The sequence below is a fragment of the Hylobates moloch genome, unplaced genomic scaffold (assembly GCF_009828535.3).
Source record: "Hylobates moloch isolate HMO894 unplaced genomic scaffold, HMol_V3 SCAFFOLD_3, whole genome shotgun sequence".
In the NCBI taxonomy this organism is placed as follows: domain Eukaryota; kingdom Metazoa; phylum Chordata; class Mammalia; order Primates; family Hylobatidae; genus Hylobates; species Hylobates moloch.
Window position 1 is genome coordinate 8,289,740 of NW_026652278.1, and position 17,052 is coordinate 8,306,791.

The 17,052-nt window shown below is 52.6% G+C and overlaps 1 protein-coding gene and 1 pseudogene across 8 annotated transcripts in view; one reads left to right on the forward strand and one right to left on the reverse strand.

Moving 5' to 3' along the window:
• Window positions 1-289: 289 nt before the first annotated feature.
• Window positions 290-542, reverse strand: LOC116478353 (small ribosomal subunit protein bS21m-like; annotated as a pseudogene).
• Window positions 543-6,125: 5,583 nt separating this feature from the next.
• Window positions 6,126-17,052, forward strand: part of CTBP2 (C-terminal binding protein 2) — a 177,594-nt gene continuing 166,667 nt past the window's right edge. For 3 of the 8 annotated variants that reach the window (XM_032175569.2, XM_032175526.2, XM_032175576.2), the window contains exon 1: window positions 6,808-7,009. The gene's annotated coding sequence lies outside the window, so the exon portion shown is untranslated. Of the gene's footprint in view, window positions 6,502-6,763; window positions 7,010-7,368; window positions 7,471-8,050; window positions 8,694-17,052 lie in introns of those variants that run through there. The other 5 variants (XM_058435907.1, XM_032175519.2, XM_032175533.2 and 2 more) reach the window with 4 other exon arrangements.

Below are 17,052 nucleotides of genomic sequence, written 5' to 3' on the forward strand. Positions count from 1 at the left end.
CCCAAACTGAAACTCTGTACCTATCAAACGGTAACTCCTCATTGCCCCCTCCTGGCCCCTGGCAAACGCCATTCTACTCTTCCATTACTTCAGACTCAGTTTCTTCTTTCACTTAGTAAAAGACGGTCCACTGCTGACAACGGGATTGTTTCTATATGTGGAGGCCTTCTTGCCAACATGTGATTGAGTTTATTGTAGAGATCGGTAATAGGAAATGAGACTGTTCAAAGAAACGAGATGGAGACACAACTGGATGAGGGTTTCACACTGGGTGTCCCATCCGCAGGCCTCAGCAGCCCTGCCACGGATCTGCTCAATTCTTTCACATCAAGAAGGGCCATTTCCATACTATAGATCCGCCAGCACCTCTCATAGCTTTCCCTCTGCCGCCGGTGGCATGGCTTCTCATAATACTGCCGACACCTAATGTCCTCAGTGAGCCCATCTGTAGTTAGGATTCTGTTCAGGGTCCTGTGTGCGCTTTCCACGTTCCCTTCCTGTGCCATCACAGTCCTGGCGATGAACTTCAGATGTCTGGCCATGACCTTGGATCTAAGTCTTCACTCTGTAGAGCCTGACGCGCTCAGTACCTAGTGGACCCTGATATCAGGAGCTTTTGACCATAAAGCTAATTCTGGTTGGAGCCGAATCATTCCCTATAATAATGGAGCTCTTTCCTCCGTGTGCAGCAGCTCCCAGGAGGCTGCTATTCCATCTCTGTCCCATGCTTGGTCATCCTCAGCAGTAATCCCATCATGGCCTCACTACTGGCCCCACTGAGTCAGTAGCCTGTATGACTCCGGCCTTAGTTACCACTGCTGATGTGTCTGAGGTCTGCATGTCACGGGCCTGCCCTGCTGCAGTATAGGAAAATTAACATTCCATGGGTGGACTCAGCACTGTACATGCAAAGCGGTGGCCTAGTGAGAGGCCAGGGGACTTCTTACACTCATGTTGGTTTCTATGTGACTCCATGGTTTGATAATGAAGACTGCTTGGCTTTACCACTTTGTATTCTATGGTGCAAGGATGGGGCCTTTTTAATCTAAATGAATGTAATCAGAACCAGGTATACAGTTTGCGGGGCCCGGTGCAAAATGAAGATGCAAAGTTCCTTGTTCAAAAATGTCAAGTCCGGGCCCAGTGGCTCACGCCTGCAATCTCAACAAGTTGGGAGGCCGAGGTAGGAGGATCACTTGAGGCCAGGAGTTCAAGAGCAGCCTGGGCAACATAGCAAGACCTCATCTCTACAAAAAATTAAAAATTTAATAAAACATTTTTAAGATGGTGACAGCAGAGCCAAGTTCTCCCTTTCGAGCATAGGGTCACATGCCCAGGAAGCCAGGCTCAGTACCTAATCTTTCTGGGAGTTTCACCTTTCCCACAGATAACTGTGGAATCTTAATCCCTACCTCACAGTATTATGAAGCTTAAATGAGATAATACTTGAGCTAATGCAGTTTCCCTGGGATGCTCTCTCCTTGGAGATAGTGACCAGCTGGGGTTAATCTCTGTACCCAGGGTCCAGCCTGGGCCAGGAATGGCGCAGACCTTCCTTCAATGTTTGTTGAGTAGTAGTTGCGTGGTATGTTTGCTGATTTCTTCTAGATGTTACAATACAGATTCGCTTGTGTATGTGGATCAACATGTTTGCTTTTGTTTTCCTAGGACTGTAGTCACTGTTTTTCAAAGGACTCAGGCAGAGTATGTGTGTGTGTGTGTGTGTGTGTGTGTGTGTGTGTGTGTGTTTAATCAAAAAATAAAAGTGATGGGCTTAAACCCAAATGCCAATTAAATCCTGAAACTGACAGCTTCAACCACTCCAATTTGCACCCCTTACTGCGTACGTCGGGCATGAGCACAGAGTTTTGCTCTGTCACAAGGTTGGAGTGCAGTGGCGCGATCTTGTCTCACTGCAGCCTCCGCCTCCCTGGTTCAAGCGATTCTGCTGCCTCAGCCTCCCGAGTAGCTGGGATTACAGGCATGCGCCACCACACCCAGCCAATTTTTGCATTTTTTTAGTAGAGATGGGGTTTCACCATGTTGGCCAGGATGGTCTCGATCTCCTGACCTCGTGATCCGCCTGCCTCGGTCTCCCAAAGTGCTGGGATTACAGGCCTGAGCCACCTTGCCCGGCTGAGCCTAGGATTTTCAATGCATAGTTGGAAAGGGCCATGGCATCTATAAAGGCAATATGTATTCACTGATTAGAATTAATTATGAATCACATAGTGATTATATTATAGCCAAAGAGAGCACTGTTATTCTATAAAACATTGCAGCAAAATTCCCACATCCACTGAGGACAGCAACTGAGAGCTTCAGATAATTGTGGTTCTGAAGTGAGCTGAACCCTGAATAACAGAGATAGGTGAGTAACAATACAGTTAAGTCCAACTCCCAGTAACTCTCGCTGCACAGACCCTTGAAATACTCAAGTGCACACAACTAGTCCATTTTATTGCACAAAACAGTTACGATAAAAGAACCCACCATTATCTAGGAGCACTATCTTTTTTTTCTACAACCATTGGTTCCTGGAAATGAAATAGGAAAGCTAGGAAACTGAGAAATAAGAACCTCGGTTAGAGGTCTTTGATTGTAGCAGGGGGAGGCATGCTGTGATGCAGCCGCAGGCCGGTCCCACGGGCCTTTTTCAGCCCCTGGGTTCCTATAGACATCAGAAGTGCTCCCGAGGAGGTATAAAGGAGGGAAGGAATTATGCCATCCTGTTTAAAGGCTGCCAGACGGAAGAAAATAAGTGCCTTACAAACTCAACGCTCCACACTGGGGCTGTGGATCTCTTTTTTTCATTACTTTTTTTTTTTTTTGATGGAGTTTCACTCTTGTTGCCCAGGCTGGAGTGCAATGGCGCGATCTTGGCTCACTGCAACCTCTGCCTCCCGGGTTCAAGCGATTCTCCTACCTCAGCCTCCCCAGTAGCTGGAAATACAGGCACGCACAACACGCCTGGTTAATTTTTAGTATTTTTAGTTTCACCGTGTTGACCATGCTGGTCTCAAACTCCTGACCTCAGGTGATCTGCCCACCTTGGCCTCCCAAAGTGTTAGGATTACAGGCATGAGCCACTGTGCCAGTCCGAGGGTTCCCATTTCTCCACATCCTCCTCAATACACTTTTTTTTTTTTATATTTTGTTGATAAAAGCCATCCCAGTGGACATGAAGTAGTAACTTATCGTGGTTTTGATTTGCATTTCTCTAATGACCAGTGAGGCCAACCGTCTTTTCATGTGTTTACTGGCCATTGGCCATTTGTCTACCTTCCTTGGAGAAACGCCTATTGAGTCTTTGGCCATTTTTGAATTGGATTTTTTGTTTGCAACATCTTAAAAAATATAGTATGAAATAATTCACATGTTGGGGCAAATGAGCTCCACATTTTAAAATGCAGGTAAAATGAAGTGAGAAATAATTTTCAGCTCTCAGGATGCCTTGCTTTTAATGTTTTCAAAACAAATAATATATTAATAATACTTTATCGGCCGGGCGCGGTGGCTCACGCCGGTAATCCCAGCACTTTGGGAGGCCAAGGCAGGCGGATCACAAGGTCAGGAGATCAAGACCACCCTGGCTAACACGGTGAAACCCCGTCTGTACTAAAAATACAAAAAAAATTAGCCGGGCATGGTGGTGGGCGCCTGTAGTCCCAGCTACTCGGGAGGCGGAGGCAGGAGAATGGCGTGAACTCAGGGGGCGAAGCTTGCAGTGAGCGGAGATCGCGCCACTGCACTCCAGTCTGGTGACAGACTGAGACTCCATCTCAATAATAATAATAATAATAATAATACTTTCTCTTCTTTTTTTTTGAGACGGAGTTTCGCTCTGTCGCCCAGGCTGGAATGCAGTGTAATAATAATAATGATAATGATACTTTCTCTCTTTTTTTTTTTTTGAGACGGAGTTTCGCTCTGTCGCCCAGGCTGGAATGCAGTGGTGCAATCTCGGCTCACTGCAACCTCCACCTCCCTGCTTCAAGCGATTCTGCTGCCTCAGCCTCCCGAGTAGCTGGGATTACATGCACGCGCCACCAGGCCCAGCTAATTTTTGTATTTTTTTTTTTTTTTTTAGTAGAGACGGGGATTCACCATGTTGGCCAGGATGGTCTTGATCTCCTGACCTCGTGATCTGCCCGCCTTGGCCTCCCAAAGTGCTGGGATTACAGGTGTGAGCCACCGTGCCCGGCCGAGAACATATTAGTAATACTTTCTAAGTCAGAATTCAAATTTATAGAACACGTGAAAGTGAAGGAGTGATACGGAAAATCAGGCTTTTTGTGGTTTCTTCCTGAGAAGAGAAGACCACTCAGAACCAAAGACTTCTGTGAAATAAGGAAGCAGATAATCTTTATTTGTAGTTCTTAAAGTTTATGCCTAAGAAACTCCGAAGAACAGGTACTGGTAACCTGGTGGCCTGGCGGTGGCCGCGGTTTGTTTATAGCCAAAAACTAGCTGAGGCGCCATGCCCTTGAGGCAAAACTGCTGAAGAGAGAAGCACCCTGAAGATCAGTTTGTGGAGATCCAGGGTTGCCAGAAGACAAGACAAGACAACCGTGATTGTATGTGCGGAGGTTCCTCGATGGAAGCGCAGCCCGGCGCGCCCCTCAGCTGGCCTGGCCAGGCCCTATGAAGGCCACGCAAAAACCGTGCTGCGGGCTTCTTAGCGACCTCATTACGTGGACTAGCGGGCAAGAAAGGCCTGGTCGGCGCTGCCCTCACAGGTAGGCGGTCTTCAATCACGTTTTAAAATCTTGTTGAGTGATTAAGCAATCATCGATAGTCCCGGCCCCTCCACTGCAGGCCGCTCAGGCCGCAACGCACCTGGTGCGCTTTGGCAAACAAGCCCCGCGGCGGGCTGGGGTAGGATTTAAGAAATGTTTAATAAAGACTGGGAGGCCTGGAGCAACGCTCTTTGGGATGCAGAAAAGGGTCGTGCAGCTCGGTGGCCTCTCCTCCGGCCCCCTGGCCCTGGCTGTAAGTTTCCTCGGCTCTGCAGGGCGCGGGGCACTCAGGGATGGAGAAGGCCACACCGCGCGGCTGGGTTCGCGGAATGGCGGTCCCTGCGGCCTCCAAAGGCCGGACCTCAGACCCCTCCCACTCCTTTCCTGCTCGACATCTCAATCCAGTTCCTAATATCTCAATAGGGTTTTTAAACAAATCGATCCTAAGGGCTCAGTTCAGCCCACGCAGGGATTCTTGGAGGACGCACGCCGAACTCAGGGTAGTGAGAAGAGAGTTTGGGGGGCCCTGGGGCGCAGGGAGAAGACCCCACACTCCGCGGCCACCAGCTCCCTTCCGGAGACGGCGCTCGGACGTCGCGGGTCACAGGCAGGGAATTTAGCTCAGGTGCTAGTTGGGCCGCGAGCGGCCGCTGGGCCTGGATCCCCAAGCTCGGTGTGCAGACTCCAACCTCGAGACGTCAGGACGGCGTGGGCTCCGGGCCGCCGCGCAAGCCCAGGACCCCGAGCCGCGGGCCCCCACGCCACAGCGCGCCTCCTTCCTCGAGGCCCGGGGCTCCGACCCAACACAGGGCTTCTCAAATGCCCCGGCGAGATCAGGCAGCAAGAGGGAACCTTTCTTTTTTTTTTTTTTTTTAAATGTGTAAGAATGTTTTGCTTCTTTTAGGGCACAGCACTGCTGCAACTTGCAGCACAGAGGGCCCCTTCCCTGCGCACCCATAGCGGTCGCCGCCTCTCCGGTACGGTCTCCCGGATCTGGATTTGGGGAGCGCAAGTGCCCCCTGTGGCCGGCCCGCGCCTGACCCCGCGGGCCTGAGAAGGCAGAAGCGGCCGGTGCGGGGGCCCAGGAGGAAGTTGGAGCCCGGGGGCCGGGAAGGGGGCTGGTCGGCGCCGCTGGCTGGGCGGGGCCCCACGGGACCGGGGCCACCCGGGGCTCACGTTCCCCCACGTGGCCGGCTGCCCGGTACCCCACGTGGAAGGGGCGGAGGAGGATGAAGGGCGAGGGGAGCAGCGGATCCCGAGCCACCGCGACAGGACCCCGGCCCCTGCCACCAAGGCCCCTGCGCCTCCCGAGGGCCTCCCGGGCGGGGCCGGGCCAGGGAGTGCCCGCCGCGCCCGGCCCCTGGCCCTCCCGCCCGCCGCGCCTGTGTGCACTTTCGCGGAGCCACTAATCCCCCGAGAGAGCCGATTTGTAGTGAGGAGTATCTGAAGGGGGCGAGGCCGGCCCATGTGGGGTTGTGTCATTGGTTTGCAAAGAGAGACCCCGCCTTTGCCCCCCCCCCCAAAAAAAGGAGCGAGGAGTGAGCGAGCGGCGACCCTCACCTCGCCTCCCGCCTCGCTCCTGCGCAGCCGGCGGGCACCGGGAGCTGCGGCCAGCGCCGCTTCTTTCCTTTCCTTTTCTCTCCGTTTTCCTCCTCCTTCCCCGGAGGAGAAAACAAATAAAGAAGAGCAAATAGCCGGGAGGCGCTCGGCATCCAGGACGTTCCCTCCCCCGATCCAAGTTGGAATTAGCATCCTCTCGGGGGTGAGCGCGGCGCGGGGCGGGCGCGGGCCGGGGACCCCCAGCGCAGCCCCCTCTCGGCGGGCGGGAGGGCGCGGGGCCGGGACGCGGGGGGAATTGGGAACCGGGTGGGCGGAGGAAGGGGGTGGGGTGGGTGGGGAAGTAGGAAGAGGCTCGGCGGCGAGGGGAGGAGGTGGAAGGGAAGGGAGGGGTAGGGTGGGGAGGGGAGGGGAGCGGAGGGAGGGTGGGGAGGGCGGGAGGGGGAGGGGCGGGGAGCTGGAGAGATTAAGTTTTTGTGTGTGTGTCCCTGTGTGCGTGTGTCATTTTAAGGTGGCTCGGGAGCGGCCCAGAGGAGCCGGCGGCGGCCCGAGGAGCGAGGGACCGAACCGGGAGCCATGCCGCGCTGAGGGGGGGCCGCACAGCCGCCGCCACCGCCACCGCCGCCGGGTGGGGTGGGAGGGGCGGGAGCCGCCGCCGCCGCCGTCTCCAGGGTGGGCGCCTTTCGCCGTGGACGCCGACCGTCCGGGACGAGGTAAGGGGGGCCCCGGGGGAGGGCTGGGGCCGCCGCCGCCCCCGCCTCACCTGCGGCCGCGGGCTGGGGGCGCCGCGCCCGCGCCTCACTGCGCCACTCAGGGAGGAGGAGGAGGAGGAAGAGGGCGAAGGACACGGAGCCGGCATCCGAGGACATCTTTGGTCCGTGCCCCCGGCCCCGTGTCCCCCCTCGGCGCCCGGGGATGGACGCAGGCTCGGGGGTCCCCGCCCGCCCCCGCCACCGATTGCGCCCGCTGGCCGCCGTTTGCGCCAGGATTTTTGTTGTTGTGATGAGAGTTGATGAATGCGAAGTAGGCGGTCACCTTCCTTCCCATCAGGGTTGGGAAAAAAAAAAAAAAAGAAACCCCGAGCGCGGCGGCGTCCGGAGGGCAGCGGCGGCGGCGGCGGCAGCGTCTCGGCGACGGTTCCCTGGGCGCCCCCGGCTCCTGCTCCCTGAGCCCGGTGGGTGCGCGCTCGGGGGCCGCCGGCGACCCAGGCCGAGCGCGCGACGAGCCGCGGGGACAATACGGCCGGATCTCCGGGGAACAGGAGTCCGAGCGCGCCGGGGTGCGGCGGGCCTTGCGCCTACGAGGCGGGGGTTGGGGGGGGCGCGGAGAAGAGGGGTTCTGTGGAGAAGTCGGGGCGTGAGCGGCTTGCGGTCCCCAGGGGCGCTGCCCCTGCCGGCGGGGGATCCCGCGCGGCGCCCCGGGAGCGCAAGTGAAAGACGGGAAAGGAGGCGAAGTGGAACCCTTTTGTTTTGCCGGCCCCGCATTGTTGGCTCCTCCGGGCAGCCGGGCCACATCTGCTGCCGCTGCCGCCGCCGCCACTGCCGCGCGGGGCTCGGCCCGCCAAAGTCGCGGCGGGGCGGGGGGCCTGGGCGGCTCGGGCGGCGGGCGCGGGCGGGGGCCGGGCGGGCCGGGCATTTCCTCTGCCCGGCCGCGCTCCCGCGGGCACCACTTCCTCCTCGCCCGCCGCCGCCAGGAGCCCGGCCCGCCCGCCTCCCCCACCTTCCCCGCCCGGGCCGCACTTTTCGGGTGGGGCGAATCAAAAAGAAAAAGTTTAGCAGGAGGGGCTGGCTAGGGCGCGCCCCGGGCGGCAGGGACCCGGTGCGGCGCAGGGACAGCCGGGCCGCCGCGGTCCCTCCTCCTCCCAGCTCTCCGCGGCGCCGGACGGCCCCGCGCGGCCGAGGGGAAGCGCCTTTCTTTCTCTCCCTTGCGCTGCCCCCAGCGCCCCGGGCGAGTTGGGCAGAGGCGCGCGGGAGCCGGGGCGTGCCTGGGCCTTTCTCCCGCGGGAGGCCCAGCGGCGTGGTGGGTCGCCTGCAGCCCACGCCGCGCCCTGGGGCTCGGAGGCCGCGGGCCCAAGAGCTCAGCTCGGTCACCGCGGGCCGCGCCGAGACACACACGCGCGCACACACTCCCTCCCGTGGCTCGCTTTCCGCCGGCGACGACGGTCGCGGACACGGAGTGAGCGTGTGCGCGCGAGTGTTTGTGGTTGTCCCCCCTCCCCCCGCCCGGTACTTTTTCCGGAGGCGGCCCAAGCGGCAGTTGGCTGCAGAGGACCCCACGTTTAGGATTTTACAGGGAAGAGGAGGAATTTTTCGTAGAAATCCCCGCTCTGCGTGCTCGTGGTGGAGGCTGCTGGCAATGGCCTACGTCGTCACACCGGGCTTCCTTGCCCTGTCCGGGGTAAACAATCCTTCTGTGTATTTATCCCCTTTTTTCTTTAAAAATGGTCGGGTTAAGTTCTTAGAGAGTCTGATGCGAGTGGCTGGAAGGATAGACAAGAGAATTCTATTCTATAAATATGCATTGGGAATTTAAAATGCTAAACGCCTTATTTGCAATTCTGTTGGATATTCTAGAGACTGGTATATTTTTATCTGACATGGATAATTTTGAGGGGACGTTATATTTTGGGGAAGTTTACAAAGTGATTCTTTCTGCCTTTCTAACTTGGGCGAAATATATCGACTCATACCACCCTTTCAAAAAAGATAGCTTTCTCTACTAGGTGTTTGCGTTCGAAGACAGTTTAAAAATTACCTCGTGTTCAGTACCTAAGATTGCTGTTTTGCCTCGAGGGTTTTCCAAGAAGTGGGTAGTTTTCATGTACTTTGAGAATTCTGAGGTTTTTAACCCCCCCTTTTTTTAAAATATAAATCTTTTCTATTTTGAAGTAATGAAACTTTAAAGGATCTTGTTTTTATAATCACTTGATTTTAAAGGATACTTCTTACAGCAATTATAAAGTAATAGTCAAAATGCTAATTAAACATTTTCAGTCATAGCTGCTTTAATATTGAAACAGCATTTTTTTCTTTAGCAGAGACTGTATCATAGAGTTGAAACACTAAATATTCTTTTGTCTGGCATCAGATCTCTGAACTGCTCTGACATTCTCCTGAAAAACCCCTAGTGCCCTTTTTATTGCCCCCAAAAGAAAAGTTAATGAGATGGTAGATTTCAAGCAAAAAAGCAGGCCCTCTTTCTTGCAAAATATGCTTACAGTTGCCATTGAAGTTGGATGTTAGCCGTGAATGCACTTGCCTTTAATGAAACCAGTTTAATCGTTCACACTTGATCAAGTATAACATGAGCAAACAAAGGAAATAAGCCAGCATATTTCTGTAGAGTGTAAGTGTTGATGTTGGGTCACCCCCTCCCCCCACCCTGCCCCCCGGTAAAAGGGAGAGAGGGTTGAAGGCAAAGGGAATTTATGGCGCTGATTGGTTTTTTGTGCCCCCGGGGTAGGGGACCCCAGTTACATCCCTGTGGAAAGCAGTTATTAGAGGGAATTAAAAGATCTTGGGTTTGGAGCTTGTTTTGAACCTGACTAGGTGGTTTGGGTTTATTTAATTCTTTTTCCTGTTTAGAAAGATAAGGTAAAGAGTGCCGACTCTCCCCACTCTTTTTTTCTTTTTACCCCCACCTGACAACCCCCTCTCTAATTGTATCTTAATAAGAGTCTGCAGGTTGAATGCAGAACCCTGTGAGTTATTTACGGTTTCGCCTGGGAGCTTTGAAACTGACCCTTGAATGGGTGTTCTCCTGCGGGGAGGGGCAGGGTGAATTACCTTTTCTTAACTGATTTTAAAAAGCCTCATTGTCCCTAAAAATCATTTCCTTGCGTGAGTTGCAATTTATGTGTGGAACTGAATCATCAGTTCCGTGAAGAGAGAGATATTCGTAAAGTATGTCTCTCTAAAGTTCAGAAAGTAAGAACGTTTGGCTACTTAAAAACAAACACTACTGCCATTGTAAAAACACACCAGTGACATACTTGGTGAGATATTTTGGCCTTTTGAGAGTCGGGGCACACCTGTTCCTGTCCCTGCCAAGTTGTATGTGCTTTCCCTGCCATTGTTAATCCGGTCGTGTACACAAGATGAAACAGTAAAACTTGCTATCTGTATAATTATTAACTAGTTTGTCAGTTACCCTTTCAGAGAATAATCAATAACTTCAGTCTTAACTTTTAAAACTCCAGAAATTTTACTTTTTAAGTCTGGAAAGTGTTTCAAAGAGAGATTAAAAGAAACAAACAAACAGCAACAACAAACAACAAAACCAGAAAATCGACCTGCAGCTCTTTAGTTTCTGAGTAGCTAGCTACAAGGTAAAGAAATGATGAATGTATATAGTATGTACTGAACAAGCAGTGCACTGGATTTTAAAATGATATTTTTATTGCTACCATTGCTGTTAAAATACAAACGGCTCACACTATTTGAAATCCTTGAGATTCACGGATTGAAAAAAAAAAAACCAAAAAGGACACCTCTGAGGGAGCAGCCCTGCTGAGATCTAGCACCAGAATGCCATTTGCCAACAGTTCACTAACATCATGAATCATTTTTGAAAGCAAAGTTATACCCTTTGCACTTAACGCTTTCCCTAAATGGAAAAAATTTAAAGAGTTTACAGCAATGGTAGAATGGTGGCCCCAGTTGTCATTTTTTACCACTGTCATTTCCATAGAGAGGGGCTGTCATCATAATGTATGTGTGTGCAGCCTGGGTCCCTCTGTTAATCTATCAGGGAAAAGCAGCAGCCCTAGTGTCCTGTGGCCCTGAATCAGGCCACAAATATATATTCATACAGCACATGGTTGGGAAGGGAAATTTATCAGTTGGGCAGGGCACAGCTCAGGTAATATTTCCACTTTGGGATGGTAGGCCCTGTTTTGTAGTAACTAAAAAATGAGAGGGCAGTGTGTCTGCCCCTGGAAAAAGAAGTATTTGTACTTAATGGAATTGACCCATGTGGTGAAATCTCGGGGTGTCTTTTCCCCAGTAATCTTTCTATGAATTGCTAGGGGAGGAATGCTTGTGTGAACTTGCCCTGCTGAAAACTTTTAGTGGGCACATGAAATGCTGGAATGGATACACTTTTAGAGACTGCAGCCTGGCAGATATCAGTTTTCTCCCTTACAGCTGGTAAGCATGTCTTAATTTACGCTGCTGCAAGTTAAAGTTACAGCACTCCTGAAAGAAGGGAAAATGCAAGCCTTCTCCTCCCCACCTCATCTTTTGAAGTTAATTTTCATTCAAGTCTGTGTTTGATGGAATATGTATCAAAGACTTATGAAAGTGTTTTTTTATCCTATCTCAGGGTTTGGAAAATTATATTTAATAATTGCTAAAAACTTCAGAACCATTTTAAAGGTGCTCAGTGGCTCTTTTGATCATGATTTAATGGAGAGTATCCAAAAGCCATCAATGTGACTCTAATGATATTCACAAATTAATGTTTGGGCATAATCTGGAGTTTGCTTTTAGCTATCATTATTAATGTTTAAAGCCTAAATTATGGCTGCACTTGGGCATTCAGAACTTCGCCTGTGAAAAGAAGGGCTTTGCACATTGTGTAAAAAAAAAAAGGGGGGGGGATTCACAAATGAATACAGAATGTACAATAGGGAGAGAGCCAGGCCATTGTTTGTGTGGAATGTTGACCATGGGAGCCAAGGGCCAGTTTTGCCTTCATTCTTCTAACTGCTGGAGAACACAGAAACTTCAGGAGCTGAGGACGGGATGGGAACCAGGGGCACATTCATCTGTCTTTACCGGGCATGGAGATTTGGCCTGCCCCCTTTCCAGAGTTTTTCTTAGAAGGTGGTGTTTTCTGGACTGCTAAGGAACGTCGTGTGCTTTCTCTTCTCAGTAATCTGCTTTTTTGAGGAATGATTTTAACAGCAGATAGTAAGAGTTCCTCAAGGAAAGTAAACAGACCTTTTCTACCCCCTCGAAATGTGATCTTAGGAAATGATATTCAACTTCAGAAAGGAGGCATCTTAAGTCACAGGAAGAAGTTGTGTTTCTTTTTACTTCTCTCCTGACTTTAAAGTAGTTTTTAATCTGTTGGTAGCATTAGGGAGAATGCAGCTAAAATAAGTTTTTGCTGGATGTTCATGTTTTGCGTAGCTGCTGCCGTTTCGGAAAAAGCTCCTCCCCCATTCACAAAGCCCTTCTCCTTCCACGTGGGAGCTGAGGTCCCAAAGTGGAACCAACTCTGTAGCTTAAGAGAGGTGCATTCCTGGCCCCTCACTTTCTAACCCTCACCTTAAGTGGAATATGTAGATAATATGTAGATCATTAACCATTGTTGGTGTCTGGAGCCTGTTCAGTGTTTTAGCAACTACACTTAGTGAGAACCAGTTGTAGTTTGCATGTGTATATGCCTAGTCCCTCCCTCAGTGAATGTTTTAGAAAGTGATCTGCTTTAGCTGTTTACCTAACTAAATTTAACAGATGGTTGCCTAGAGTTGGCTTAATATTCACGAAAATTGTGATGAAATGGTTGGGATCTTATGAATGGGACAGGTGATGATTTTGGTTCTATAGAGAATTGTGACTTTTGTCCTAGGTAATAATAGGCTTCGTTTCTCCCAAAGATCGGTTGGTGTTTAAAGGATGGGAACCCTGAATAGCTGCTGTTGTCTGCCCCTAATCCTGGTGGTGGCCAGCCTTGCCTTTGGTTTTGTTGCCTTCCGTGAGTCCAGAAAAGCCCTGGAGGTGGGTGTGAAGGGGAGATGGAGGGCTGGGCTTTTCATCCATGGGGTTCTAAAAATCCTTCTCATTTACAAAATACAAAAATACTTACCTTCCATTGTACTGCTGATTTGTGCTTCCTCCAAAGCTCTCCTCTGATCAGCAGAAATGTGCTTCTTGCATTAAAACAAATTCTTAATTATGACTAAAAGAAACTGTCAGCTGCCTTAAAGATTGTCTGGAAATAGTGGCAATATTTCTGTGTCTCATTCCAGCCCACTTGTCATGGCAGAAGCCTGGAAGGGCCATGTTAAAGGATGTGTCACAGAGACAGTGTGTGTAGGTCTTCCTGCAGCACAAGCGAGCTCAGGGCTTGTAAAGTCCAGTTTATCGTGGCTGTGCTCCAGCCATGCCTGAAATCTGGCCTCCAGCAATCTGTCCAGGCCCAGGACAAACAAAAACTTCATTATGGAGTCATGGAATCTGAGGAAGTTTCTCTGGAAGGAACCGAAGACCTAGACTATGGAGGGAGATCAACTCCTCTGGCCTAATGGGGCTTTTCTTTTTCCAAGATGGAATTAAGAAATCTTATCTATAAAATGAGGCTAGCAAAGAATCATTTTATGGTGTAAGTGGCCAGAATCTAACCTGGAAGTGGTAGTATTGTACCTGCCCCAGGTGTGTGTGTGGCAGGGGAAGGGTGGAGAGGGGAAATGAGAGGGGAAGAGTTTGGAGGGGAAAACAGAGCATTCGAGGTTTCTGCTGGAGGGGGTGAAAGGCCAGGAGTTTGTGCACCTTTCCTTTTAAATGAACTCTAGCTGTGAGTTTATTATTTTGCTGATGGATGGTCTTTAGTGCAGTCTAGAAGTGCAAACAAAGTCGGCTTATCCGCTGCTTGTTCAGGTCCAGGGAGGCCAAGGGAACGGGTGGGGGCAGTTCTTACAAATCCATCTGGATCCTGGACACCCCACTTGGTGTTGCTGCAGCCAGCTCCCAGGCCCGCCCACCTGGAGTACAGCCAGCGCCAGCAGCGGGCAGGGCCCGAGAGAGCTCTTAAAGCCATGTCCCAGGAACGGTTGAGGGAACTGAGAATGTTCAGCCTGGAGTGGAGACACCCCTGGGAAGCCCAACATTGTCCTCTGTGCGGTCATGTGGCCTTACTGTGCTCGGAACAGGGAGGCCTTGCTGTTGGAGCTGCTGGGCCAGATGGGCTGCGTGGGCTCCTGGCACAGGCAGAACTTGGCTGACCATTGGCTCCCACTGCCAGCCAAGGCTCTGCAAACACGCGAGACCCTGATGGAGACTCAGGCTTTGGGAGCACCTCCTAATGAGCTGGGGAGGATACTGTGTTTTCTTCCCAGTGGGGGTGACCAATAATCTTAAAGTTTTTTCCCTTTCTCCAGACGTTCAGCTGTGGTCCGCACTCTGGATTGCTCTGTCTGCCCTGCGGACTGGATAGAGCTAGAGGCTCAGCGTAGATGCCCAGCTGACCTGACATTTCCTACCCATATTCCCTAGTGTTTCAGGAGCATGCAGAGACAGACCTGATTCCTTTATCTCAGGGCTTTCAGATTACGGAATAGAAGTCACACTAGGAGGGCAATCAATAGAGTGTTATTTTGCTGTACAGATACCAATATGCACATATAGGTACCTACAAGTAAAATCTGGGAATGTTTTTGATCTTAAAAACATTTCACAGTCATTAATCTGCACGACGCTCATGCGGGCTGGGTAAATAGAGCAATTCCTATTTTATGCCAGGAAGAAATATTGAATTGCCTCCCCCAAGTCATAAGGAGGCTGTTTTTCCTCCTTGTTCCTGTGACTCGCGGTTGTGGGGGGCCTGGGGCGCCTGGAACCCCTGCGATCCGCTCAGACTGACTCCAGGAGGACTTCCGGTGTCCTGCGCGACCTTCTGTTGCGGGGAGGGCCAGCCCGTCACACCTGGCCGCGCTCTACCTGGAGGGGGCGGGGTCTCCTGCATTTCCCGGACCGCGGGGGGTGCCCCACCCTGCTACGAGGACGGGCCTCCTGGTGTCCCGGCTTCCGGGGTCCCGGGGTTCCTGGCTCCCGAGCCCCAGGTGAAGCCTCCTCCATGCCTGGGGTTCGCCCCTCTCCTCCCGGCGGGTGGACCTGGAGGCCCCGCCCCCACGGGCCCGAACACCTGGCGGCGCGGCCCCGCCCCAGCTGTGCCCTCTTCCCCGCTGCAGGGCACCTGGCGGCCCCGCCCCGGCCCCTCCGCGGGCCGTGGTACCTGACACCCCCGGGCCCCCCCCACCTCGCGCCTCGCCTTTTCACTTGTAAATGGAGCCGCTTCCTGCCGCGGGGAAGTTGTTGAGAGGTGTGAGAATGGGCCCTGCCCCCCCGTGCCCACTTCCTCCTCCCTCCTGCTGGTCTTTGTGCTGGGCGGGCCCGCTCGGACCCCGTGCGGCGGGGGTCCAGCTAGACGCCGCCTCAAGCCAGCAGGGTCGCCGGCCCCTCTCTGGTCCGCGAGGCCCCGGCAAGGGAGGAGCCTCGAGACTACGCGGGACACCAGGTTGAGTCCCCAGTCCGCACTGGAGGTTCAGAGCAGGGGCAGGGACCTGGTTGCACCAGGCCAGAGCCGCCTCCACCCCGCAGCGGTCGCGGACTCCGGGCGCTCCAGACCTGGGGTCGTGGTGAGGTTCGTTGATTGACTGCGTGATGGTGGCTGAGTTGCAAGCAAACGGTAAACAGCGGCATCATTTCCACCTGACCGGCTTGGGATCTCGTCTCCTGGGCAGTGTTTGGGGGTGGCCACGGTTCTTGGATAACCTTCGAATCTGGGTGTTTTCCTTGTAGTACAAATAGCGCAGTGGCAGTTGCTGTGGGAAACAGCGAGGGCCACTGAGACCTTCAGCAGAACTTCACGTCGAGGATGAGTGACATTTGCGCGCCTCTGCTGCGTTCTCTGCTGTTCACCCCGGCGGCTCCCAACACCTGAAGCCTGGCGAGGCCTGTGACTAGAGGTTGTCCGAGCGGTAGGACGGTGCGATCTGGCCCGTTCCGTCTTGCACTCGTCTTCTGCATGAAGGAGTTTCTGTGTTCGCTTCTGTTTTGCAGACTTAATTTGGTGCTCCAGAAATTTATGCAGCCATTCAAGTGCGCTCTACCTGTGGTTCAAGTGGCTAGAGAGCAACCGTTTCTTGAGCACTTACTTAGTGTCTGGCACTAGCTCGCTGGGCCATTGTGTGTTGTTGCGTTTCATTTTCACGAGGTGGGGTGATGTCTGAGGAGGCATCTGGGGGACTTGCCTGAGTGGATTGGGCATGACACCGTGGTGGGAGGAGGAACTCCTTCCAGCGTGGGGTGAGCCTCTTTCCTTGCCCACCCTGAAATTTAAAGTTCAGGGGAGGTGAAAGACTTTCCCGGAGCTGACCTGCTTTCCCCAGGAATCAGATGAGCTCAGATACAGGTATCTTTCTCTCAGGCCCAGAGCTGCTTTCCAGGACACACAGCTATGAGAGGTCAGCTCTCATGTTTGATGAGTGATTATTTTGTTAGGAAGTCATAATCCAATGCCACGGAGGGGTTTCTAGATCACTTCCTGCTCTAGGACGTTTTACATTCACTGCACTTTTGGAGTGAATATTCGGAGCAGCATGGCTCCTGTTTGGAAGCCTGAGGCAGGCCCCGTTGAATACATGGGTCAGACTCTCTGGATCACAGACTCACTATGTCCAGGAAAAGGCCGGACACCTGCCTTGAGATCGGCTCTCCAGCCCTGGCCAAGCACAGCGCTGCCCTCGCAGAGGCACAGGTGATAGTCACTGTTTTACCAACGAAGAGTCAGGGCCAGGGAGCTTAGGTAACTAAGTCTAGCTAGTTACTACCAACTTCGCCTGGCTCTGGCTTCTCTGTGGCTGACCGAGGCTTCTTGTGGCCTTTGACTGGGACACTGGAATAGCTGGGGATGGCTTTGCCACACTAACCAAGACTAGACTCCTTCTTTCCTCCCAAGCTCAGTTTCTCCCTTGCCGTCATCTGTGTGTCTCTGATGCAACACCACCCCACACTCCAAGAGCGCATGGGCA